Below are 27,903 nucleotides of genomic sequence, written 5' to 3'. Positions count from 1 at the left end.
AGTTGGCTATCCTTCTCGTGCAACCTTTCTTTGATAGTTGAAATCTATTATGAATTAGTGTTTAGATATTCATTTAAAGTCTTTTAACTTTGAGGACTGGATTTAAGTATTTTATAGATTTCTTCAAAATTCTTCCATAGAAATGACCCAAAAGCCCAGTGAGAAATCATCTCTAATCCTTTGATATATTTTCTCATCATCCTAAGATCTCGCCCTTTCATGTCCAAAATATCAAACCGCTTTCCTGAAATCTATTGTCCAAAGTTCTGCTGATTGAGTGACCCACCGTGTCCAGACCCACTTGTTGGTCAACGTTGTGTGGAGGCATCTCTCAGTCTGTAGCTCTGCATTTACTGACATTTGTCAGTAGTCAAATCACATGCCTCTCCCTGGGATGTTCGTGCCTGGAAGCTGTCACAGACTCCCACCTTGAAGAGCAGATGAGCTGCAGACGCCTCTTTTGCTGTCATGGACCTCTGCAGCTTGTCTGATAAAAGCCGGCTCACCTGGAAGCGAATTGGCTGATCTTCACCGATCAGCCCAGCAATGGGTTGCTTCCTTGATGTATTTACAATATACTCCTTTCTTTCTTTCTTTTTTTTTTTTTTTAAGCCCTTAACTTCTGTGTATTGTCTCATAGGTGGAAGAGTGGTAAGGGTGGGCCATGGGGGGTAAAGTGACTTGCCCAGGGTCACACAGCTGGGAAGTGGCTGTGGCCGGGTTTGAACCCAGGACCTCCCATCTCTAGGCCTGGCTCTCCATCCACTGAGCTACCCAGCTGCCCTATACTCCTTTCTTTATCCTGAGTTTTGCCTCATTAATCGGGGTAAAAGCCTCAAAGAATTTCCCTTTTAACACTATCACAGTTTTGCATATGAATCTTCATAATCTATGGCAAAAAGACTGGATCAACTGAATAGTAAACACTGATTTGCTGACACTGTTTCCCCTGACCACCATAGCCTAGGACAGAATTCTGTCCAGTGAGGCAGTCATGGCCTTGGGATTGGTCCAGACCAGATCCTACTTGGGCCCAGACCCTCATCACTGTTTCACCGGGCTCAGCACCTTAGGGAGGCAGGGGCTGGAGTTTTTCCTATTTAACATCAAGGGAAAGTACCCTCAAGTACTACAAAGGCATCTGGATTCCTAGATTAAGCTACAAGTGAGATCTTCCTGTTTTTGACCTGATTTTGTAGTCATTCTATAGCCTAGGCAACTAAGTAAACGAGTGCTTGAACTGTTATATGTATCCCTGAAAAATCTCACTTTTAGAATATGAGAATAACAAAGGAATGGAATATTTAACCCCAAAATTTCTTCTGATTTTCTGTAGAAGGTTTTAGATGCTGCAGTTCCTTGTCCTCAAATAACTTTTGGGAAATGACAGTATTTTTATTTCTTTTGTGTGGAACATAGGCATTTCGGCTCTAAGATTGCTGGAGCTTTTCCCTTCAGGTGGATTCTGGCTATATTCAATTTAATTAAAGATAGTCTTCAGGCTTATTTCCCTATAAATTATGATTTTCAGGGAATTTAAAATGAAACTGAAATGATCTTGACTTTGTTTTGCACATTGGACCTTTTTGATAACATACTTAATTTTGTCAGTTTTGACTTTGTCCTAACATTTCTTGCTATCTCATGGAGTCATTGATTTGTGTTTGGTATAATCTAGTTTCTAGAGACTTTTTCTTGAATGAACTTAGGGAATAGTTTTCTTCCCCATTCCTAACTTTTAATTTTAATTTTTTAATCAATTACATGTAATAAACATTTTCATATAAATTTTCTGAAGTTATATGATCAAATTTGTCTTCCTCCCTCTCTCCCTCTCTTTCCCTCTCCCAGACTTGGAAAGCGAATTAGTCTGGGTTATATATGTATTATCATGAAAGACATTTCCATATTGTTCATTTTTTGGGGGGGGGAATAATCATATAAAACCAAAACCCCAAAACATAAACCCAAATAAGGAAGTGAAAAATAGTATGCATTGATCTGCATTCCAATTCCAACAGTTCTTTCTCTGGAGGTGGTTGGTATTGTAATAATGAAAAGTAAAAGATTAAATGTAATATTAATTAAAAGTATTCTGGGGGCAGCTGGGTAGCTCAATGGGAGGTCCTAGGTTCAAATCCGGCCTCAGACACTTCCTAGTTGTGTGACCCTGACTTTGACCCCCATTGCCCACCCTTACCACTCTTCTGCCTTGGAGCAAATACACAGTATTGACTCCAAGACAGAAGGTGAGGGTTTAAAAAAAAAAGTATTCTGGTTGCCATTATAAAATTAACTCTTAAGTCAGGAGTCTATTAGCAGCTCTTAACAATGTAATTTTAATCAAAATGGAGATATAGGGAAAAAGGGGAATGTAGGAAGGGGACAGAAAATATTACCTTTCTAAAAATTACCCTAAGCCAAATCAGAAAGTCAAAATCTGAAGTTCGCCGAGACACCTCCGGCCCCACACCTTTTATGCTCCATGCCCATACATGCCCACAAAGTACACATGCAAAATGGGATTGTGGGGTAGGAAAAGCTGGGTTGGATGAGCCTGGGAATGGATTCTATCTATACAGTATTCTTTGTTATAAGTCCCTCAGAATTGTCCTGGATCATTATATTGCTGACAGTAGCTATCACAGTTGATCATTCCACAATATTTCTGTTACTTGTATATAATGTTTTTCCTGGTTCTGCTTATTTCACTCTGCATCAGTTCATGTAAGTCTTTCCAACTTTTTCTGAAATCATTCTGTTCATCATTCCTTACAGTACAGGAATACATTACCATCATAAGGGAATAGTTTTAAACTCTTCTCTCTCCAATCCTTCTAAGTTTTTATTTAATCTTTTATCTTTTGCTTCATTTCTTCTAGGTTTTTATGTCATCCTTTTGGAACATTCTTTGAGTCTCTGCTAGCAGGTCTTATAGAGTTACTCATTTGGAGAATAGCTATATCCTAAAACTGGTCAATATTGTTTTATATTTTCCCATTTCTCTAGCTTTATTTCCTAAACCAAGCTTTTATGCCAGGGCTAGACTCATGGCCTTCTGGTGAAGTTTTGGTTTCGGTGGTTGGCTCTGTTGGTCTCACTTTGGGTCACTAGAACTTTTGAACTGACTGCTACCTCACAGGGTTAGGTAGATTCTTTGAGGTTCAGAGATTTGGGTCTTTTGGCCTCTCTCTGATATCTCAAGAAGAGTGTGAGAGCCCCCAGAGTCCCCAGACCTTGGCTATCCTATCCCAAGGACTGCTGCAACATAATGGTCACTGCTCGTTCCCACTCATAGGGCTTCCAACGTCCTCACATTGGTGCCTTCCTGGAAAAGCTCTGTGTTTTTACTGCCTCAGGACACTGAGACTTGTAGACTAAATAGAACCTGGCCCAGATCTGGTTGTGCTATGAGACTATTCTATGCTGGAACTAGGCTTTCTGATGACTGTCTTTACTATTATTCTCAGACTTCTCGTTAAGTTAACTATTTGTGCAGTTATGAAATCATGTCTAGCAGTTTTTCATTTGATTTATTGATTATTCAGTGTGCTTTGCCCTCCAGGGTTTTGTTGGAGCAGATAGGAGAATTGAATGGTCTGATTACAATGTGGTAATCATTTTAGCCTGACATCAGAGCTTTAAAATTTCCAATTAGTTTCTTTGCATATTACCTGGAATTTTCTATATAAATCATGAAATCATAAGCAAACCAAGTCTAGTTTTGTTTCTTCTTTGCTTATCTTGATGCCTTATTTTTTCCTTCCTCTTCTTGCTATTGCTAGCAACTCTAGAACTATGTCATAAAACAAGGAAAGAGGCAACCTTCCTTTCCTTCTATATTTGTTGAAGAAACTTCCATTACATATAATGCTAGCTTTTGGATCGATACTTTTCTACATATTAAAGCTCTTTCTGTGCCTTTCCTTTGTGAGCTTTTTTTGGCATGAATGTTGTACTTTGGCAAAAGTTGAGTTATCTATTGAGTTAATCATGTAATTTTGGATGATTTTCTTTGTCATATAATTGTCTTGTTTTCATAATGTTAATCCACTCTTGAATCTCTGGTATGAATCTAACCTGATCACAGTTAATAACTTCTTAGGGGGGGGATTAGTTATTTTGAATGCTACGAAATGAAAATGAACCAGTTTAGCATACAAGATATATACCTTTAGGAGATATATGCTTCTTGACAGATGTGGGAGACTGCATATGGAACATCACAAATAATCACATTTTTTCCATCATATTACTTAGTTTTGTTGAATTTTCCCCCTTCTTTATTATTTCTTGCAAGGAATAATTCCACGGGAGAGAGAGGAATAAAATGGGGAATGTAGATGATATAAAAACAAAAGATATCAACAAAAAAATTTATAAAAGTTAGTAGAATTCTTTTTTTTTTAAACCCTTACCTTCCATCTTAGAATCAGTACTGTGTATTGGTTCCAAGGCAGAAAGAGTGGTCAGGGCTAGACAATGGAGGTTAAGTGACTTGCCCAGAGTCACATAGCTAGGAAGTATCTGAGGCCAGATTAGAACCCAGGACCTCTCTCTCTGGGCCTGGATCTCAATCCACTGAGCCACCTAGCTGTTCTCTGGTAGAATTCCTTAAGAGATACCTGAACTAATAAGATACATTTGAAAGTCCAGTCCTTATTACATGAGTGAATCCAACCTATAACAGAAAGCTATGGCAGAGGCAGCTAGGTGGCTCAGTGGCTAGAGAGCCAGGCCTAGAGTGGGGAGGACCTGGGTTCAAATCTAGCCTCAGACACTTCTCATGTGACCCTGGGCAAATCATTTAATCCCTATTGCCTAGTCCTTACCACTTTTCTGCCTTGGAACCAATACTCAATGTCAATTCTAAGGCAGAAAATAAGAGTTAAAAATTTTAAAAAGCAAAAAACAGAAATGAAGAATAAAGTAAGAGAGCTCTTCAAAAAAGGAGTGATAGGGGGCAACTGGGTAGCTCAGTGGATGGAGAGTCAGGCCTAGAGACGGGAGGTCCTAGGTTCAAATCTGACCTCAGACACTTCTCAGCTGTGTGACCTTGAGCAAGTCACTTGACCCCCATTGCCTACCCTTACCACTCTTCCACCTAGGAGCCAATACACAGTATTGACTCCAAGACGGAAGGTGAGGGTTTAAAAAAAAAGGAGTAATAGACAAAAATAATAGAACCTGTCAAAGAGGTACTGAGAATTATACTCCCAATGAAATGTGTTGTCAAGTGAGATGACTGCCTAGGTTGCAGATAAGCAGTAAAGTCAAATAGGAGATAGAGACCAGCTCTGCAGTGATATTTGGTGTAGCAGACTAGCATTAAAACCTTTTCCAAGAATAAGTACTTAAACCTCTATAAATGAGGAAACATTCTATTCCACATCCACAGCATTTATACTTGCCTGCCCAATCTTTGTAGTCCAGTAGTAGTGAGGATCATGGCATCTTTTTATTCAAAAGTATTCAGAATTTGTTAGCTCTTGGTATCTCAATGTACCACCCACACTAGTCATATGCTTTATTGTTAATCCAGTTCTTTCCACCTGAAATAGCATCCTCTGTGCAAGACCTCCAGAAATCATAATCCATTTAACCTTGGAGCACTTGACTGGGGGTGAGCTGTTCTAATTGCTCTCAAACTTCACTAGTCCTCAGCATCTAGTCCGACTCTGACCACAATACATTTAACATCTTATTTAGCCTCTCATCTACCCATTTTGACATGGCAATAACAAGGTTACAAACTTTCTCTTGCATATGAGTTTTCTTTAGAGAATAAAGTTTGTTCTCTGCTGAAACTTGTCCTCACAGTTGTTACATCCAAAGGGTTTCTCTAAGTGTATATTTCCCAGTGATATCCTCTGGCTGAAGGAATTCTTCATTTCCATTAAGTTTTCTTTTAATTATGAACTTGAACATCAAAAAGAGAAAAATATACAAAGGAAGGAAAAAGAAGAATGTACACGAATAAGTAAACTATTACATATACTTTAAGTGAACATTAAATTGAACACAATAGTAACTAATCTATTTTTGTCTGAGTTCCTTGTGCTTAATTTTGTGTACTTTAAATTGCTTTAGACTCTTTTCTTTCTTTTCTCTTTTTATATCAGTATCTACCCATATCTTCCCTTATAACATTTCTCATCCAGGGTAAAAGTCCTCTGTTGTAATAAATATAGTCAAATAAAATAAATTAATATTAGCCAAGTCTGAAAACTAGTCTTATTCTGAACTTTTGGGACCTTGGAAGGCCTAATGCCTACTTGAATAAAGCACCACAAAAGAATGGTTTATACATTTTTAAATATAATGAAACTTTATTTCAAAATGTAAAAACTATTCTCAGGTTGAAGGCCATACAAAAGCTGGAAGTATGTCCTGCTGGCCCCAAACCCCTGTAAGTAGTCCATCATTTTTCTGCCAAGAGGTGGGAAGACTGCTTCAACATCTGTCTTCTGTAGTCAGGATCAATCAATACATTGATTTCTGAAGTCTTTCTTTTAGGGTAATTTTCCTTCACATTTAAATAGTTGTTATATAAATTGTTCTACTAGTACTAAAGAGTTTCCTACATTCAAAGGCTTTCTCTCTATAGAATGTGTCCCTTGAAGTCTATCTAATAAGGTTTTCTCTCTAGCTAAAACTTTTCCCTTATTCATTTTTCTATAGTGAATTCTTTTTTTGTAAACTTTACTTTCTGTCTTAGAATAGATACTAAGTATTAGTACTGAAGCCCTGATTTCCTGAATAGACTGGCAGAAACCCTTAGGTGGCATGTGACCTGGCGAGTGACCTGTCTGGTTAAGTGCCTGGAGTTCAGAACTTGTGACCCAGATTGCCCAATCAGAAAGCCAAGTAGAACAATGTCATTGACTGTATAAAAGACAGGCCAAGCCCAAGGGGCAGGGGTGAAGATGGATGTTTCTTGGCATGGGCATCATCATGAGCGAAAATCCCCCTCCACTCTGCCCCAGCAATCTCTGATCTTATCTTTCCCATGCCACCACTTGTAAATGGGCAGAATTCAGGACTGAAGAAACAATCCACTTTCAATGAAGTCTTTCCCATATAGATTACATACAAGTTCTCTGATAATGAATTAGGTTGGTTTTCCACCTGAATCCTTTGCTGCATTCATCACATTCAATGGGTTTCTTTCCACTGTGAGTGATGGCCTTTAAAAATATTATCTCAAATCTGGCCTCAGACACTTCCTAGCTGTGTGATCCTGGGCATGTCATTTAACCCCCATTCCCTAGCCTTTGCTGCCCTTCTGTCTTGGAACCAATACATAATATTGATTCTAAGAGTTATAAGATAATGGTTTAAGAAAAAAAATATTATCACGAAAGACTTTTGCAATATGATTCTATTCAAATGGTTTCATTCTTGTTTTTATGAGTTCTCTGATGGATTTTCAGAACATTACTTGAACTGAAGGCTCTCCCATATTCATTGTATTCAAAGGGTTTCTCTCTGGTATGAATGAGTTTTCTGATGGCTTTTGAGTCCATAACTTGAACTGAAGGTTCTCCCACATTCACTGCATTCAAAGGGTTTCTCACCAGTATGCGTTCTCTGATGGGTTCTGAGAACATTACTTGAACTGAAGGCTTTTCCACATTCATTACATTCAAATGGTTTCTCTCCAGTATGAGCTCTCTGATGCCTTTTGAGCCCTTGGTTCTCACTGAAGGTTTTCCCACATATGTTACACAGAAAAGGTTTCAGTCCAGTATGACTTCTCTCATGGGCAATGAGTTGTTCCCTCCTGCTGAAGACTTTCCCACATTTATTACATTCAAAAGGTTTCTCCCCAGTATGAGTTCTCTTATGTCTACTAATGGATGCCCTTTCACTGAAGGTTTTACCACACTCATTACATTCAAAGGGCTTCACTCCAGTATGAATTTTCTGATGTCTAATAAGGCTTCCCTTCCGGCTAAAGTCTTTCCCACATTCATTACATTCAAAGGGTCTTTCTCCATTATGAGTTCTATGATGTGTAATATATATGCTCTCACTGAAACTTTTCCCACAGTCATTACATTCAAAAGGTTTCATTCCAGTATGAGTTCTCTGATGTCTGATAAGGTTTTCCTTCCGACTAAAGCATTTTCCACATTCATTACAAACAAAAGGTTTCTCTCCAGTATGAGTTCTTTGATGGATAACAAGGCTTGACCTCCACTGGAAGCCTATTCCACATACAGTACATTCAAAAGGTTTCACCCTACCATGTGTTTTCTGATGGTTTTTAAAAACATTTCTGTCTCTGAAGGCATTCCTACATACATTACAATCAAAGGGTTTAACTCCTGTGTGAGTTTTCTGATGGATTTTGAGTACACTTCTCAAACTGAAGGCTTTTCCACATTCATGACATTCAAAGGGTTTTTCTCCAGTATGTGTTCTCTGATGTCTATTAAAGGACCCCCTCTGACAGAAGGCTCTCCCACATTCATTACATCGAAAGGGTTTCTCTCCAGTATGAGTCCTCTTATGCATAATAAGATGCCCTTTCCAATTAAAAGCCTTCCCACATTCATTACATTCAAATGGTTTCTCCCCAGTATGAGTTCTCTGATGGCCTTTGAGTACTTGGCTTTCCCTGAAGGCTTTCCCACATATATTACACAGAAAGGGTTTCACTCCAGTATGAATTCTCTCATGGGTAATGAGTTGTTCCCTTCTGCTGAAGACTTTCCCACATTCTTTACATTCAAAAGGTTTCTCTCCTGTATGAGTTCTCTGGTGTCTAGTAACAGATGCCCTCTCACTAAAAGTTTTTCCACATTCATTACATTCAAATGGTTTCAATCCAGTATGAGTTCTCTGATGTCTAATAAGATTTGACCTCCAGTTAAAGTCTATCCCACATTCATCACATTCAAGGGATTTTTTCCTACTCTCAATTTTCTTCTTTTTAATCAAGGCTCCTCTGTTGTTAAAAGTTTTTCCAGATTTATTACACTCAAGTTTCTCTTCAATGTGAATTTTCTGATGTCCAATAATATTTGCTCTTCTGCCTAATGGTTTTCCACATTCACTGTGTTCAAGTAATTTTTCTCCAGCACATGTTTTGTAAAACTTAATTAGATCTGAGTGGTAACTGAAGTGCTTCTTCAATTTGTTATACTTAGGAAGGTTCTTCCCTAAGGAGAATGTATTACATGTAAGTAGATCTGAAAAATCTCTGAATGTCTTTCCAATTGTACATTTTTGGAGACTTTTCTCCACAGTCCCTCTCCATAATGGAACAAAGACTGACTCAAGAAGCAAACTTTTCCCAAAGACATGATGCTGAGGTACACTCATTTCATTAAAAACAGTTCTCTGAGAGATTGTTACTTGTTTAGTTTGCCTCTCCTGGCCAACCCTCCGTTTCTTTAAATGACTGTCATATTCCATAGCTCCTATTTTTGTGGACTCCAAAGCACCATTCTTTGTTAGTCTTGCTTTAGTTGATGCTCTTGTGTAAATGTCCAGCATCACACTTGGATCTTTGATTTCAAATATGGTCTCCTGACTAAGAGAACCTGAAAGACAATTTTTAAAAGTTGCCAGTAATTACTGCCTGTGATAAGAGAAAGCAAATTTTAGTGCAAGTTCTAGTTTCTAACTATTCCGTCAAGGAAAATAAGGCTTCATTTGGATTAGGCAGAACCACCATTGTTTAGGGAAATTGAAGGCATTTGAATGTGATAGACAAATGAAGTGATAATAGAATATCTAGCTGTCCTGAGCATAATTAATTACATTCCTTGGAAATGAAAGTCTTCCTAAGATTGCCATTAAAAACAACACTAAGTGAAAAATAGAATTATCTTCTACAGGGTAGAATAGTGGAAAACCACACAGTAAAGGGGAAAAGTAGCTCAGAAAATTATTGAACTAGAAAATTATTGAACTCAGAATATAGGTAGACAAGAATGATGGATCAGGAAAATTGAGCAAAGTTAGAGAATTACTGAGCTTTCCCCACATTAGCAAGAACAAGAAATATGACTGATTTACTTCAGAAAAATTGTTTTTAAATTCTCTAAAACATTAAACATGTGAAACTAATTTGTTCAATAACAGCATAAGAAAATATGATTCAATTAATCCAGGTAAATTCTTGTCAATCATTAATAATACAATGAGAAAATGATTTAAAATCTTTCCATGAATCACAAAGTCAGAACTTGAGAGTTATAAGAAGTCTCAGTGGTCATCTTGTCTAATTCTTAATTGAAAGAAAACCCCACCATAACCTACTCTACAAGTAGCTTCCACCCCTTTATATTTGTGAGGGTGAATTGCTCTGTGTACACATGCAAGACTTTCATTACTGCTATTTCATTTTATGCAATTAGATTTAGCCCCATGCTTTTGTCCTTTGGAACCTGTAAAGGTTAAATTTAGTGGATGGACTTAAATTATATGAAATAATAACATGATCGCCAAAGTTATTATATCTCAAGTCAGAAGTTTATTTACCAAATTAGTGGGGAAACAATAAAGTAGAGAAATGTGAAAGAGGTTAGAGAAAATACCTATATTAGTCCTCAGCCAGGAGGGTCAATAGTGAGTAACTACAAGGCCTCCTCCAAGATGGAAGCTAGTCTCTTAGGAAACTAGGAAAGGAGTCATCTTTTTTCACTCACCCAATGAAGTAGTCCAGGAGTCAGAATCTAAATTGAAACCACAATTCACACTGCAGTCTCCAGTGAAGACTATCTCCGGGAGACACTCTCCATGAGACACTCTCCATGAGACTCAACTTCACCAGACTGTCCCAGCCCAAGGATTTCATGGCTTTTATGCTGGTTTCCTGCCCCTCTTCACAGGGGCCAACCACAGTTTCCAAATTGTCCAGCCCTGCCCAGGGGTAGTGTCTGTGGGATTAACTTGTCACCTCTAAAGGTGTTAACTCTCCTCCTAGGATTCACATGTTTCTGAGTTATCACCCAGTTTAGCAGTAGGTTGCAGACTTCCTCCTACTTAAGGGACTCTACGAGTGAGAAATTACATTTAGGTATTTTTGTTTCTTTTAATTGTGGTTAGATGTGGTTTTATACCACCACATTTCCTACCATGCTCTTTGCCCCTTGCCCTCCCAAAGAACTATTCTGTATGAAAAAGAATTTTAAAAAAGAAAAAAACAAATAAAAACCTAACCAAGATATCCAAAAAGCCTAAAGTTATTTGAAGTATTCTACATCCATGGCTTCCAATTGCAGCAAAGAATCTCTTTTCTCAATCCAAGTTTAGGCATTATAATTTTGTAGCTTCAACTTAAAATGCTTTTATTATTCTTTTCACTTATAGAATTGTAATCATACTTATTTTTCCTGGTTCTGTTTGCTTCATTTTGGCTTAATTCATTATTAGTCTTTCTGGGTTTCTCTGTATTTGTTGTGTTTATTGTGTGAAGCAAAGCCTGAGACCCCATCCAGCAAAGCTCTGGGGACATGGAGGCAAAGCCTGAAACCCTATCAAACATAGTAGCCAGAACCAAAACGTTACTCAGGGTTGGAGAGAGAGCTGGGTTTCACAGTCATCAGATAATAAAGAAAAAATGGCACCTAAGAAAGGGGACAGAGGAAGACAGAACATTCTCTTTCATTGATCAGGGTACAGTAGGCACCCCTCCCTACCCTGGGCCTGAGGAATGCCATATGGTGGGGTTGAAGCTCCTAGTCTGGGTCTGTCTGTAGGCTTGAACCACTCAGCTCTTGGCTAATACTTAGTGTTCTGCCACACAGCATAGTAGCCTCTTGCCTCTGTCCCGAATTTTTCTACATCTTTTTGCTGTCTAATATTCCATTGCATCATCTATTCACTCATTCCCCAATCAATGAACAATAAATTTGATTCTTAAATTTTACTTTCCCAAGTGAAGCTGTTACTAATATTTTCATTGACATGTGTTTTTCTTTTCTTTGCCTAACCATTTTATTTTTAACTTCCTTTCCTGCCTTACTGCTATTACTAGAATTTCTAAACTAGGTGAAAATAATCATGGGGAAAGGAGGTGCATTATCTTTACTCCTATATTTGCTAGAAAAAAGCTTCCAGTGTTTCCCCACTGCATATAATACTAGATTTAGGTTTAGGTACTTTTTTAAAAAAACCCTTACATTCTGTCTTAGAGTCAATTCTAAGTATGGGTTTTAAGGCAGAAGACTGGTTAAGGGCTAGGTAATGGGGTTTAAATGATTTGTCTGGGGTCACACAACTGGTGTCTTGAAGCCAGATATGAACCCAGGTAGTTTAGATCTATCTATCTATCTATCTATCTATCTATCTATCTATCTATCTATCTTCCTCTCTTCTTTCCTTCCTTTCTTCCTTCCTTACCCTCCCTCCCTCATTCCCCCCCTCCTTGTTAATATAATTTATTTACCAGTGTCTTAGTCCCTCCTCCTCCCCGCATCATAGAAGGCATCATCTGGGAGACAGATATGTATATATCAATTATGTCTTTCATATTTCTTTCTTGGGAGATAACATTAACAAGTTATTTTTCTGGTATTAAACCTGTTAGCTAAGTACAATGTGCTCTTGGTTCTACTCATTTCACAATTTGCTATCCCATGTAGTTCTTTACAAGTTTTTTTAAAAATTAGCCTGCTCTTAATTTCATTTAGATACTTTTAATCATATTTTAAAAGACTTCTCTTGTGCTTTAGCAAAAGTTCTTTCTGAATCTAAGAGACAATTCATATTGTTTGGGATATTTTTGTTTTCAATATGATTAATTATGTTAATTGTTCAGTATGGTTAGTCTGATGAACTGGTTTTGATGTTCTTTTCTTCTCTGGAAGGGAAGAGGAGCAATATTCAGGGACATGTGGATAATATCAAAACTAAAGCAAGCACTACAATTTATTTCTTAAAAATACAATTAATATATTTTATAGTACCTGAAAGTCATGGAAATGAATAGTCTGAGGTAGGTCTTGCAGTAACTTTTCTTTGTGTATAAAGAATCTTTTTTGCTGATAGTGTTTAAACTGAAAGTTATTTTTAAACACAAAAAAAGGAATATATCTTATTCACTGAGACAAGAACAGAGAGAGAAAGACAGCTTTTGGGATTTTGAAAGGGGAAGTCCATACTTTAGAGTCTAAGGTAATGACCTTGTTTTATGGAACCCTCAAATTTACGTTTGTTTCTTGGGAACTTGCCTTCAAGGAACTCCCAGAATGACCCTGGTCTTAGACTGAACAGTGGACCATTAAGCACCCTGAATAGGAGTGATACAAATACTCAAACCTAAAGTATACTTTTTGTCTTCTTAGCCTCTCTTAGGCTACAGCCTCTTTCCCAAACTACCTTGTAACCAGTCAGGTGTGTATCCTTTCCTTAATTCCCCAGAGTGTATATAGGACCCCAAGTTCTTCAGTTCATTGGAAAATCCCCTTTCAAGAAGTGCATTTTTCTGGAAACAGTGTTCCAGAGTCCCAGAACTTGTCACTGTGTGGTATCTTGTGCATGACTCTGTGTGATAAACGATAGAGCATTGTCTTCCTTGTCCTGATTAAAGACTTGTTCTTTGTAACTACTTTGGTGGTTCTGTTTTTCAAAGTTGACAAAGGTCTTCCCCACAAAGCCTAACCTGGAGGTGAGCTCTCTGGACACCAGGGATCAGGGGAGATGCTGTCTGCAGTAACTACTATCTACCTGTTTTGGACTCACCTGTACAAGAGCCTCTGGGCACTTCTCCCTCTGGTATCCATTGCGCTTCTCCTCTCTCTAACAGGGAGATTATGTCCAGTTTGGAAATAGGAAGTCCTGGGTATGAAGTTAGAAATGGGAAAGGGCTGAAGATAGAAAGTTATCTAAAATTTCACTGCTAGTTTTGGGAAAAAGAATAGTCAAGAAGCATATACCTGATATCAAGGACCTCTGAAACAAGCAAACTCTAAAAAAGGAGAGGCAAGATGGGATCTAGATGGGGAGGGTTGGGAAGGATAACCAGAGAATTTTATGTTTGGTCCTAGGGGCAAAAAGGACTTAAACTCCAACATAAAGGGAATTGTGGTCAGGCTCCTGACCTATTTATTCAGTACTTGTGGTATGGAGAAAACTGAGCTGGGGGAATACTAAAGACAGTCCAGAAGGATTTCCTACTGGCCTCACTGGGAAAAAGAAATCCAAGCAAATGAAAAAGATTCCAGCAAAGCAGGGAAGCTTTCTGGAAGGAGGTCTTTGTATTCTTTGGGGACTTCAGCCTGCAGGTCAATGGACAGGGAATGGGGTTTTGAGGCCAGTACCAAGAACCTATCTGTCCAAATCATGGACTTTCACTTGGAAATGGTAAAGAGAAAAATATTCTCTCACTGGACCATAAGGAACTTGGAACTGACCACAAGTGATTAATAATCTTGAATACTCTTTACCCAACAAGTGAAAATTCAGCTCAGCGTTTCAGATACCCCACAGCTTGCAGCAAGAGAGTCTTAACCAGAGACTGTGATGGCCAGATTCTAAGTCCCAAGGGCCTGACAATGTGCTTACCAAGGGAGACCAGGTTCTCATAGTTCTCCAACATCACATCCCTATACAGGTCCCTCTGGGCACGATCCAGATAGTTCCACTCTTCCCAGGTAAAGTCCACTGCCACATCCTTGAATGTCACTGCTTCCTGAATCAAACACATTCCTGCTTGGCAGGGACTGTTCCTCTCATATGCCTTGAGACACATGAAGTGGAAGGTTATGTCAATTGGGTTTTTGGGAACCCAAATTTTGCCCCTGTCCCCTGGGAACTTGACCCTAAGGAAGTCTCAGACTGACCTCATTTCAGACTGAACAAGAGACCTTAAAGTACTTAATGATCCCAGTTTAGGTGGGACTAGTAGACAGTCAAATTAGTTAAATTCCCTTTTAGTCTTAGAAGTTTCCCCCATTGTATCACAGATCTGGTCCCAAGAAGACCAAGACCTGTGCAGGAACCATGCTTTTAGTATCCATTGTAGTACACCACTCCCTGATACCCTAGGCTCTGGCTACAGCCTCTTTCCCAAGCCTGCTTACAACCTGTCTGAGTATGTTTGATGTCCTGAGTTCCCCAAAAGTTATATAAAATCCCTATGTTTTATTGTTCTTCAGAGAATCATCTTGTGAGGTGATTCTCACAGAGATACTGTTCCCAGAGTCCCAGAGCCCTTGGCTCTGTGTAGTTTTTATCAAGGGAGGTTCTCACACCATTGAGAGTTCTGAGTATTTCATATCAAATATGTCTAAATTATTATTCATTCCAGGCTTCACTTACACTAGACACAATGTATAGTTTTACATGAATCTTCAAGCTCACTCTTTCCATAAGTGAACCCCAAGAAAATAATTTTTTTTCTCCTAAAGCCTCAAACCTCACAAGAAAAGTCAGTGAACATTTCACGATTTACATACATCACATGAACATCAATCTTGTTCCAAATAATCATTCATGGTTAGTATGCAGTCTCCAAGTGTCCCAACTTATTTGGAGGTAGTACCCCACAAGGTCATGCAAGGAGCTCCCTCCTCCCACCACTGAGGGCACTCTGCTCTTTCTCAGAGGTCACAGATTCCTCTGTACTTTGGAGATGTGGACTAAATTTCAGTCCTGTCCCTACCCCTCCACTTCCACCCCTACATAATGATGACATTTACTGTAGTTATCCACAACTGCCACAGAACTCTATTTAGTGCCGAAGGAAATATTTCCTGCAGTACTTGGAAGCAAATGAGGTCTTTCTGATTGGTAAACCTGGTTTTTGGTTGGTAAACCAACTTCTGTGACCTTTACCAGAAACTACTCCCTACCACCCACCCATCAATAGTCCAGCCAACAAGCAGAGGGTCTTCCTCTGCATCTCTTATCGTGCAAGGGCATAAATGCAGCCTGAAGGGTGAGCAGCCCATCTTTTCTTTCACTGTGGCTACCTGATCAGTTCCTCTCTCTTTTTTTGTCCTTTAGGACTTATATTCTTTTTCATTTGAGCTTAAAGCACTATGCTAGGCATTTTACGCTGATCTCATTTGATCCTTACAATCCTGGGAGGTAGGGACTGTTATGATCTTCATTTCACAGATGAAGAAACTAAGGCAAGCAGAGTTAAATGATTTTCTCAGAATCACACCCAGCTAGTAAGTGTCTAAAGCTGTTTTCCTGACTCCAGGCTTTATGCTCTATCTTCTGAGCACCCAGCTCTCCCTTAGCATCTAATTAAACAGATCACTGGTAACTTTGGAGAGGAATGAGGAGGTCAGAAGACAGATTATAAGGAGTTAAGAAAGAGAAAGGGGAGGCACTTGTTGTAGAACGCCTTTTCATGAAGTCTTCCAAAAGTTTGATTTAGGGACCAGTTCAGATTCTATCTGCCTTGTCTGTTCAAGGTTGTTGTACTTTGTGTTGTGCCTCTGCTTGGCTAACACAGTGTTTCATGGAATGTGCACTATGAATTTTTAAAATTTTTATTATTGTTTTTCCTTTTATGTGCAATAGGGTGTTTGAATTTTCTTTCCTCTCTTATTTTTTGTATTTGTACTACATGCAACCAATGTTAATTTTTTTTTTAATTTTTCACTAAAATAAGTTTACAATATCCATTAGCCCTAATGTCAATGTATACCAAAAAGCTTTAGACTGTAGAAACCTGCCATTGATTATCAAATATTATGGGACTTTAGCTAATAATTGTGTTTGATTTCAGAAGAAGGGATCACAAAAGAGCCGAGCCATTGTACAGTGCCAAAAAGCAAGGAGACCAACCAAACCTGATGGGATTGATGAGAATCTGCCAAGAAGCACAAGGTCATGGAGACCAACCAATCCTAGTGGGATTGACAAGAATTTGTGTCAAGACAGAGGACTTGTTTTGGGGTTCGAGGAAGTGGCTATTTGACAATGTCAGGTGCAGGATTTCCCCGGGCCAGATTTAGACAAAGTACCTCAATTTGGCTGCCATTTTGGCTCCCTTATCCCTGTGAGTGAAGGTAAAATCAGGCCAGGGAATGCTATTTCCCCTTTGCTTCGAAGTCTAGTCCCTTTTTTCTCTTTCATAGTATGGCAATTTTCTGTAGTCCTAGCTGCTGACTGGGTAAGTGCATATTGCTGCAATGGTCCTATAAGCTTGTGGGACATAAATCACTTTGTTGGGCCCTAATTCTAGAACCTGTTATGAGCTTATTCTTGCTTACTCATTATTTTTATATGCTATTTGATTTTGATTTTTTCTTTTCTTTTCTTTGTTTTTTTATGTTTTTTACTTTCTTTTGACAATTGATTCATATACCTCATAACTCAGCCATGTATCCCAGGGTGATCCGGGTGTTGGTCAACACCCTCCTCAGGGAATTGTAGTATTATCCTATAATGCTAAGTTTACAATCTTTTGGAGAAATTTTCAAGAAAAGAAACTCACTAACTCCCTGAGTTAAGAAAGTGAACTATTTGGAGAAGGCTCCATGGAGATGCCTGCAGAAACCACACACTACATCAAAAGATGCAGAATGAACTTTGGGATGGAGTGAATTGAACTGTGAGAGGTTGAACACATTTACTCTGAATGTAAACTCTTATGCCAAAGGATTGCCCCTAATTGGCTTTTTGTCAATGTGCCCACCTAACATTAGTTTTGCTCTCTTTCTCTTTTATTTCCCTCTCATCCCCTTAGAAATTATTGTAATTTCCCCTTAGAAAGTGCAATATTATATGTACCTTTAGTAAGAGATCTTTAGAGATATAAGCTGGTTATGTGTAATGATTCATTGGGAGACTAGGCATATAAATCTGGGAGATTCCAACATGCTCTCCTCCCAATGGAATCAGAGAGGAGATTGTGTGGATAGAATTTGCTCCTCAGGATTCTCTTACCCAGCATCCCATTTGTGTGCTCATGCTGAGTGCAAACACTGTGTGCCTATATGTAGGTAGGATAAAGTTTTTGCATGACTCCGTCCCTCTCTCTCTTCTTCCTGGAATGTGGCTGTGGAGGCTGGGGGAGAGCTTGGCAGGAAAGTTGACTCATGTGGTCATACTTAAGCTTTGTACTTCTATTTTTTATTTCTTCTATTTCAAGTGATTACTAATAAATTTTATAAAATATAATACTTGGATTTACTGATACTAATTTAAATCTTACAACTTTTACCAACTTTTTGGCTGGTCTATAATTATGCCTTTCATAATTTGGACAAAAATTATTCACCCCAGTGGTCACTCACCTCCAAAGCTATCTCTAGAAGGTAAATGAAGCAAAAAGACCTCTTCCCTCTTATCAATACTATAATCCCCAGTGGAAATGGGTGAAGGGTTACATCTCTTAGGAAGATCATTATTATCACCCCTTCAGGAGAAAGAGGATCAATTTTGGGTGCTTAGCACTTGTCCAAGCACTACTCTAATTGCTTCAAGGAGGAATCCTTCTTGGGTTGATCAAACAGAGGAGAGCAGGGCTTTGTTTAGGAAATGATAGAGAAAGATGGGTAAGGCTTAGACTTGGATTTTTTAAAGATGCTTTCTTCATCACTCTTAAAGAGGAAAGGATTTGTCTGTTCACACACACAGGTATCCCCATTACTTTGTCCAATGCCTGGCACATACGAAATGCTTAATAAATGCTTGTTAATGCTTGAACACATGGGCTGATGGGGATATTATTGGGGATATAGACACTAAACAATAACTCTAATCCAACTATCAATAATATGGAATTAGGTCTTGATTAATGATACATGTAAAACCCAGTGGAACTGTGGGGAGAGGGAAAGAACATGAAATATGTAATTATGGGAAAATATTCAAATTAAAATTTAAAAAAATGCTTGTTAATTAGTTGACAAGTTGGGGGTGCATTGGAAAAAATATATTTTAAACCATTTGTCCTCTTTGTCAAGGATGCTCTTGTTATATGCAAACTTTTCTCAGATAATTTGTAGAGAAAGTAACTATCAGAGTGATCAGTAGTTACTGACATCTTTTTCATGGATTCCTCTCAGAAACCTCTCAATCTGCTACACATAGATGGAAAATGTTTTTTGGGGATTTGGGGAATTTATCTGTCAATGATCTCAAAACTCTGCTGCCTGCAGCAAGGAACCTTATGTTTATGCTTAGTTTCTTTCATCTTAAAAAAATTTTTTTAATTAACAAAAATGTATTTTCTCCCCCACCTGATTGAACTCCCTCTTCCTCATCTGTGTGTCAGAATTTGGAGAATATACTTCATCAATGGACCTCTGAAATTACGGATGGTCACTGAATCAATCAGTGTAGAGTTTTTTTTAATTTATTTTTTCGGTGTTGCTATTATTCGACAAATAGTTCTCTTAGTTCTGCTGATTTCATTCTTTGGTAGCTTATACAAGTCTTCATATTATTGATGTATAATTCCAAATAGCTTTCCAAAAAGGTTCCATAAAGGTTTCATTTCACAGGTCCGCTAGTATATCGATGTATATTTCCCACAGCCTGTTCAAAATTTCATTTTCTTTTTTTGTTATCTTTGCCAACCTGATGGGTGTGAGGTGGAACCTCAAAATTACCTCAATTTGCATTTCTCTAATTATTCACAACTTTTTGTTTTTTTAATATAATTATAGCCTGAGGTTTTTCTCGTTCAGAGATGCCTATTCATACTCTTAAGACCATTTATCAACTTGGGAATAGCCCTTATTCTTATAAATTTAAATCAATTCCTTATAAAACTTGGAAATAAGACCTTTATTAGAAAAATTTGTTAAGATTCCTTCTCAGTTAATTATTTCCCTTTTGATCTGTTTTACTGGATTTTAAAAAATAGAAAACATTTCAATTTTATATGATCAAAATTATCCATTTCATCTTCTATGATCTTCTCTATCCCTTGGCTGGCCATGAACTTTTTCTTCTATCCATAGATCCACTATGTAATTTTTTATGTTCCTCTAATCTATTTATGATGTTACCTATTATGTCTAATTACATATCCATTCAGGTCTTATCTTGGTATAAAGTGGACATGTTGGTTTACATTTAATTTCTTGCATATTGCTATCCAATTTTCCCAAAAAGTAAGATTTTGTCCAAGTACCTGAGGTTTTTGTCTTCATCAAATGTTAGGCCAGCAGGTTCAGTGGTATTCCATTGATTAATTTCTCTATTTTTTTATCCAGTTCCAGATTATTTTGGGAATTATTGCTTTGTAGTGTGGTTTGGGAGCTTGTATTTGCTAGACCCCTTTTGTTCCCACTTTCATTTTTATTCACTTTTTATTTCCCTTGAGATTCTTGACTTTTTTTGGTCTCCATATGAATTTCACTATTATTTATCCAATTCCATAATGTAATCCTTTGGTAGTTGATTGGTATGTTATTTAATCAAAATAGGCTCATTTGCACTGTAATATAATTTTTATTATATTGACTTTTTCTGCTCATGACCAATTACTATTTCTCTAATACTTAGGTCTGTCTTCATTTTTATAAGTAGTGTCTTGTGGTTGTATTTGCATAATTCTTATATATATATGTATATATATGGGCAAGCAGATTCCTTAATATTTTATACATTATGCAGTTACTTTCTTTCTTTTTTGAACCCTTACTTCTGCCTTGGGACCAAGAGTATTGGTCCCAAGGCAGAAGAGTGGTAAGGATTAGGCAATAGAGGTTAAGTGACTTGCCCAGGGTCACACAGCTGGGAAATGCTTGAGGATGAAATTTGAACCCAGGACCTCCCATTTTCAGGCCTGGTTCTCAATCCACTGGGCCACCCAGCTGCCCCTCTGCAGTTACTTTCAATGGAAGTTCTCTCTGTTTCTTTCTGCTGGATTTTATTAGCAATTTGTAGAAATGTTGATTTATTCAGATTTATTTTAAAGCCTGCAATTTTGCTAAAGTTATTTCAATTAATTGTTTCTCTAGAATTAAGTACATTATCATATCATCTGCAAAAAGCAATCATTCTGTTTCTTCTTTACTTATACTTATTCTCTTAATTTCTTTTCTTGTCTTATTACTACTGCCAGCATTTTTAGCACTTTGTTAAACAAAAGGGGAGAGGGGCTGCTAAGCAGCACAGTGGATAGAGTGCCAGGCTTGGAGATGAGAGGATCTAGGTTCAAATGTGGCCTCAGATTTTCTAGCTGTGTGACCCTGAGCAAGTCACTTAATCCCCATTGCTTAGCTCTTACCACTCTTCTGCCTTAAAATTATTTAGTATCAATTTTAAGACAGAAAGTAAGAGTTAAAAAAAAGAAAGAAAAAGAAGTGCTGACAAATGAAAAGGATTCTCATGTATACCCATTACATATAATGCTAACGTTTAGATTCAGATATATACTATTTGTCACGTTAAGGAAGAGCCCACTTAGTCCAATGTTGTCTGGTACCTTTATTAGAACTAGGTGTTGTATTTAGTTAAAAGCTTTTTCCTACATCTGTTGATATAATCATATGATTGTTATTAATAGCATTCATGTTATAATTTTCCCAATATTAAACCAACCAGCATTTCTGATATAAATCAACGTGGTCTTAGTGCATAATTTTTTGTGATGTTGTTTTACCCTCATGGCTAATAACTTATTTTGAATTTTTGTGAATATTGATTAGGGATATTAGTTAATAGTTTTTTTTTTCCTGATTTGACTCTCCCTGGTGTATTTATCAAGACTATATTCATATTACAGAAAAACTTTGTAGGATGCACTCATTTCCTATTTTAGAAGTTTATAAAATATTGAAATTAACTGTACCTTGAATGTTTGAAAGGATTTCTTGTTCTTCCATCTAGATTTTTTTTTCTTTAGGAGTTTAGGTTATTTAAATCTTTATTTCTTGTTCGATGAATTTATTTACTTTTTTTGACAATTCATTTTATAGTGATATTTTATTTGCTCCTGCTGTCTTTATTTCCTTCTAGCCTCATTTCTATTTGCCCCTGGGAGCACATTACCTACTAAAATGTGAGAGCATGAATGTGGTGCCTTAGAATCATTGATGGGCTAAAAGAGACTATTATATAAATCTCCACAGATGTTTTTTCCCGGTTTTGCTTGTCCTCATTTCTTTTATTAATTTAATTGGGCCTCCTGCCAATTTCCATGAAACAGTTTGTTGCTCCACTTGTTTTTAATCGTAGAATCAGAGTTGGAAGGGACCTTAGAGGACATCTTGCCCAACTCAAACTTGACAAGAATCTGCAAGAACACCACCATCCCCGACAAGTGGTAGTGCCACCTTTGCCTACAGACCTTCAGTGCCTGAGAACCCAGGGCTACCTGGGCCAGTCCATCCATGTTTCAAGAGCTCTATTTGGACCTTTTCATCTCTTGAAGCATATATTTGTGGACTGTCCCCAGCTCAGCCCCCTGAAGCTAAGCAGAACAGCTCCATCTCCCCTCTTCAAGACAGTCGATAGTCTATTAAATAGTTGCAGCTGTCACATTCTCCCTAAATCTAAATCTTCTTTTTACTGACCTGAATAGCCTGAGTTCCCCTTAGAGGAGCCTCACACGACATAAGACCATCCTATTCTCCCCTGGACACATCCTCACTTATAAAAGCCATCCTAAAATTTGTCGTTGTTTTTGATCAGTCATTTCAGTTCAGTTTGACTCTGTCACCTCATTTGGTGTTTTCTTGGCAGAAATACTAAAGTGGTTTGTTTGCCATTTCCTTCTCGAAGCCATTTTATAGATGAAGAAACTGAGGCAAAAAGAGTGAAGTGTCTTGTCTGGGGTCACAAAGCTAGTAAGTGCTGGAAGCCAGATTTAAATTCGGCTTTTCCTGACACCAGGCCAGGCCTTCTATCCACTGTACCACCAAGCTTCCCAAGCCTTCTAAAATATGGGGCCACAAACTGAACACTAAAACTGCAAATACATGTATCTGCTGTGTAATTGGAATCTGAACCCCAAAACTACAATTCCCAGCTCCCCACTCTCCTCCTTACTACGTGCTGACATAGGCAGGATATAAATTTTGTGTCGCCCGCTTTTCGCTCTCTCTTCTTGTGATCGCAGGCAGCTGTGGGCCGGGGCTTTTCGAGAGCCAGGAGAACTTACTCATGTGGGTTTACTTTTGTTAGATAATTAGGCTACACTACCAAGAGAAGGAAAGCTCTTGGAAAATAGGGACCACTGCATTTTCTTCTTTGTACCTCTATGGCCTTGCACACAGCAGGAATTTCATAAGTGGTTGTTGAATTGAACTTTTTAATTTAACAGAAAAATCTTAAGAGTTGAAAGAGACTTTCCAGGTTCTGACTTCTCAGCCCATATACAAATGCTTCACTCCCACCATTCACAGGGACTGCGATCCTCCTTCTCAAAATACATGTTTCCTATCTAAAAGTTGTCCATTTACATTTTATAGAAAAATTCATGCTCTGATAATCTAGATATAAACTTTACATAATTGATTAGAAAAGCCTCAGGCTTCTGACAAGAACAATTCAGGTTAAGATCTTTAGAAGAAATCTGGGGGAATGCACAACCACTGAAGATAATGCTTGTGGATTGACAAGGGAAAGAAATATGTCTATATACTGAGAAAAGATTTGGCACGGATTCACTGGAGAGGGTAAAAGGACTCACCTGCAATCTGGCTGTGAGGAATCCAGAAGTCACTCCCTCCTCAGTTCTCCTGCCTTGGGGAAAGGCAAAGCCTGGGGGAGGTTGAGCTGGGCAAGAACAAAGAATTCACCAGCCCTTGTTGGCAAAGGGATCACTCACCAGCACTTCCCAGGCCCATCTCGAACCCTTCTGCATGGCCATTTGCGGCCTCCAGACCAGAAGGATCCATCCTACAGCACCCTTCCCCCATCTCGGTCCAAGTATTTCCTGTTCTTGGCTTCCTCAGTAGCCACAGAAAAGCTCTAGAGCAGGGCCCCGGGGCATCCATAGACCTGAGTCTAGGAAGGGTGCTGGCTGGACGCGCTAGACTTCTCACCCCACTAGAGATTCTCTTCCAACGCTCACCTCTGTCTGCAAGCATGAGGGCCGAGTCCTCCATGGTGGACTGTCCTGGGGGAGACTTCGCCCCAGTCTTCCTGCCCAGGCAGGACGGACCAGAATCCCTTGTGGTCCCTGTGGCAGGGCCGGGGCTGCTCCTCACAGGAGATGCTGCCACAAGCTCAGTACCCGGATCGCTGTGCAAGTGTCGCTCCTGGTGGGATTCCTTTCGGAGTCAGAAAGGCTCTACCCTTCCCTTCTCGCCTTCCCTTGGCTCTTCCCTCTGGGCCTCGGACCCTGGCTGTCCCCAGAGAACTGAGGCTCTACAGGCAGCAGGCGGGACCAGAAACCCCAATCTCACACGGTTCCTCAGGACCTTCAGAGGAGATTGCAGACCTTGGATGGACAAAAAGGCCAACGATGAGTTTTATTCATTCATGAAATATTTAAAGAAAATCCACTCTGGCATATACTTTGGGGAAATCAAGGGCTCACCGCCCAGGGGTCCGTGAGAATGAGTGACATTTGGTGATAAATCTTTTTTCTCAAAGCAATATATTGTCCACTAAGGGGTAGACAAGGTAACTTTGTGCACGTGCATATCCGCAAAGATAGGCCAACAGGGCAAATTTCATTAACATCTGGGGCCAGAAACTTTAAAGGGATCAAAACTTAACTAAACTCACTTTAAAAAAAAAAAGTAAACAATTAAACTTTAAAAAAGAAGAACCCAGTGTCCTATCTACTGCGCCACTTAGTAGACAGGGCACTGGGCCTGGAGTCAGGAAGACGAGGGTTCAAATTCCACCTCAGATGCTTGAAAACTACGTGATCCTAGGAATATAATCCTATTTGCCTCAGTTTTTATCATCTGTAAAATGGGGCTACCTCCTAGAGTTGTTGTATTAAAAAAGGTAAAAATTGTTAAGGGATTAGCATGGTGTGTTATATAAATGTTAGCATTTAACATTAACACTATTGTTGTATTTTTCAGATTCAATGAATTCTTGGATGGAATAACTGTCATAGTTGAAGAGATTGTGAAAAGAACTTCTTTAAAATTCTGGACTTAGCCACCAAATAAAATTTACATTTCTATATACAGAGTAAAACAGAAAAAGAGGATGGTGCATGATCTCTATTACATGTAGCCTGTTTCTCTTTTGAAGTATATAATTGTGATCTGGCCAGGTTGTGCAATGGAGTTCTTTTTTAAAAATTAATTAAAAATAATTAAATTAATTGGAGCTAAGATCAGCAAGAATTTGACTAGTAATGAGTTTTGTTTCATGTTTTAAATATAGGATATTGTGCATGTTATCACTATATTTCTAAATTCTCTTTTATTATGAAGCTTAAGAAACTATTATATCAAAAATGCTCTTAAAAAGATAATTTTGATCAGGATTCTATTTAGTTATGAATTAAACTTTTAATTGAATGTGATAAAAAAATCTAGATATTTCAAAACAAGTATTTGATGGGATATATTAGTTTTAAGATAAATAAGTTTAGCATAATAGTGAGTTTTAATTTGAAAATATTGGCTATCACTTATAAAAATTATGAAAATGTATAGAGTAGTTTAAAGATATAACTTCAATACTAAACCCTGCAATGTGGTTAATTTTCATTTATAAGTAAAGGATAAATAAAATATAACTATTAGGGAAATATGAAGAAGCTAATAATATTCAAGTCCTAAGTATGATTAGTGAAATTTTGCTCTTTGAGGCAAAATTTTTTGGGATTATGATCTACTGTTGTTTTGAGTTTTGATTATAGGGATATTTGTCTGAATTGTCATGGAGCCAATTGTAGAAAATGGCATGTGCTACGGTCCAAGATATGTTACAAATGGATGTCTGTATGTTTGTGCTTGAGAAGAGTTTTGGAGACAACTTTAACATAGCCTACGGTAGGATGCTCTTGACTCAGTTTTCCCATTGTTCTAGATCCTTTCTAAACAGAATATTTCCCTACCTGGTTAATCCTGAGCCTTGCTTTTGATACTTTTCTTTGATTGGCTGTCAGATATGACTCATGCCTGGAACCAAACAGAGCTAAGGGAGGTTTTTCCCTGTTACGATAGATGACATTGTCCTAACTATGCCCCTCCTTTTCCTTTCATAGCAAAATCTATAATTAGGGTAAGTGAGAAGTGGAAGTTTTTTAAGTATAATGCAAAATCTGTTCATTAATAGACTGATATTGAAACATCTCAGAATTATTGTAATAGGATACAAATATGAAAAACCTTATAATTTGTGGGCAAATTATAACATAGAGATAATATTCTTCTAAAGGAGGAATTAGATAACTAAGAAAAAGCTATAATGTAAAAATTTTCTAATTAAATGGAAGAGTAAATTTTGGGAAGGCAAGAGGATTATATATTTTTTTCTTCTAAAAACTATACACAGAGCGGCTAGGTGGCTCAGTGGATAGAGAACCAGGCCTGGAGATGGAAGGTCTTGGGTTAAAATCTGGTCACAGACACGTCCTAGCTATTTGATCCTATGCAAGTCACTTAACAGCAATTGCTTAGCCATTATTTTCCTTCTACTTTGGAATCAATATTGATTCCAAGTCAGAAGTTAAGGTTATTTTTTTTAAACCACAACTATATGGGGTAGCTGGGTGGCTCAGTGGATTGAGACAGGAGGTCCCAGGTTCAAATCTGGCCTCAGATACTTCCTAGTTGTGTGAACCTGGGCAAATCATTTAACCCCCATTGCCTAGCCCTTACCACTCTTACCTTGGAAACAATACACAGTATTATAAGACAGAAGGTAAGGGTTTATTTTTTTTAAAAACCTACAATAATTATATACATATACTTATATAATTGGCTTCCAAAATACTAAGGAAATTCAGGATTTAAGTATGTTTTAGTAATCAGTTCTCAAAACCAGGTTAATAAAACTGCATTAATAATTGTAAAGAAAATAAAATTGTTTTTTCCATTTTAAAAGATAGAAGAGTTGATTTTACAAGTTGACACATTAATTTTTTTTAAAGACTTACTTTCTATCTTAGTAACAATTCTAAGACAGAAGGTCAAGAGCTAGGCAAAAGGGGTTAAGTGATTTGCCCAGGGTCACAGATCTAGAAAGTGTCTGAATCTAGATTTGAATCCAAGTCCTCCTGGTTCTAGGTATTCTATTTTCTATGATGCTCCCTACTTATGAGTTTTTGAAATTTGGAATTTATATAGGACTGTGTTATTTAGAATTTATGGGGTTCTATTTAGAAGTATTAAGCCTCAAAATATGTAGATATATGACAAACTTCCTGTGGACATGTGGGGGACTTTGAGACATTTTCCGTGATCCAATGGGTTTCCGGTTTTGGACGTGATGACGTCAACCAACGTAGAGCGTGACTTAAATGGGGAGATGGGGCTTTGACTGGTCTCTTTTTTGGTACAAGGAAGCCAGGTGGAGGGAAGAAAAATGCTGGGAGGTTTAAAATAGCTTTTATCAGGTGTGTGGTCTTATATATTTTACCAACATGGCCATGGTAATTAAAATATTACTTTTCCTCATAATATCAGCCTTTATCATTTTTAATCGTTACAGGACATCTATGACTCAAAATGTGCTGACTAAATGGATATTGGGAGTAGACTATTAGGACACAAGGAAATTTGACATTAGTTAATATTGATGATTATTGTCTTGCTTTGGTCATTTGTTTCATGGTGTTCATGTCTGTGTTTAAGTTCTTGGTTACCTTGGTGACATGTAAATCTCCCTTCTCAAAGTTAGTCCATTATGAGTACTCTAAGTAGTTTGATTTGTAACCTGACTTACATAATTCTGATTATGAATTTATGAAAAATCTCATATATTTGGCTTACAGATGTGACCCATGGCAAGGGGTGGGGTACTCCAAATCCAAAGGAAAAAGGAAAACTCATGAGGGAATTGAGAGGATTAGGACAGTAAATGGTCAATTGTGAGAATTAAGTGAACCAC

The 27,903-nt window shown here is 37.9% G+C and overlaps 1 pseudogene; it reads right to left on the bottom strand.

Moving 5' to 3' along the window:
• Window positions 1-350: 350 nt before the first annotated feature.
• Window positions 351-23,795, bottom strand: LOC123246898 (annotated as a pseudogene).
• Between the last annotated feature and the right edge of the window lie 4,108 nt (window positions 23,796-27,903).

This window comes from Gracilinanus agilis, chromosome 4, assembly GCF_016433145.1.
Source record: "Gracilinanus agilis isolate LMUSP501 chromosome 4, AgileGrace, whole genome shotgun sequence".
NCBI lineage: Eukaryota > Metazoa > Chordata > Mammalia > Didelphimorphia > Didelphidae > Gracilinanus > Gracilinanus agilis.
The sequence above is the reverse complement of the archived record's forward strand: the minus strand, read 5'-3'. Positions and strand labels throughout refer to the sequence as shown.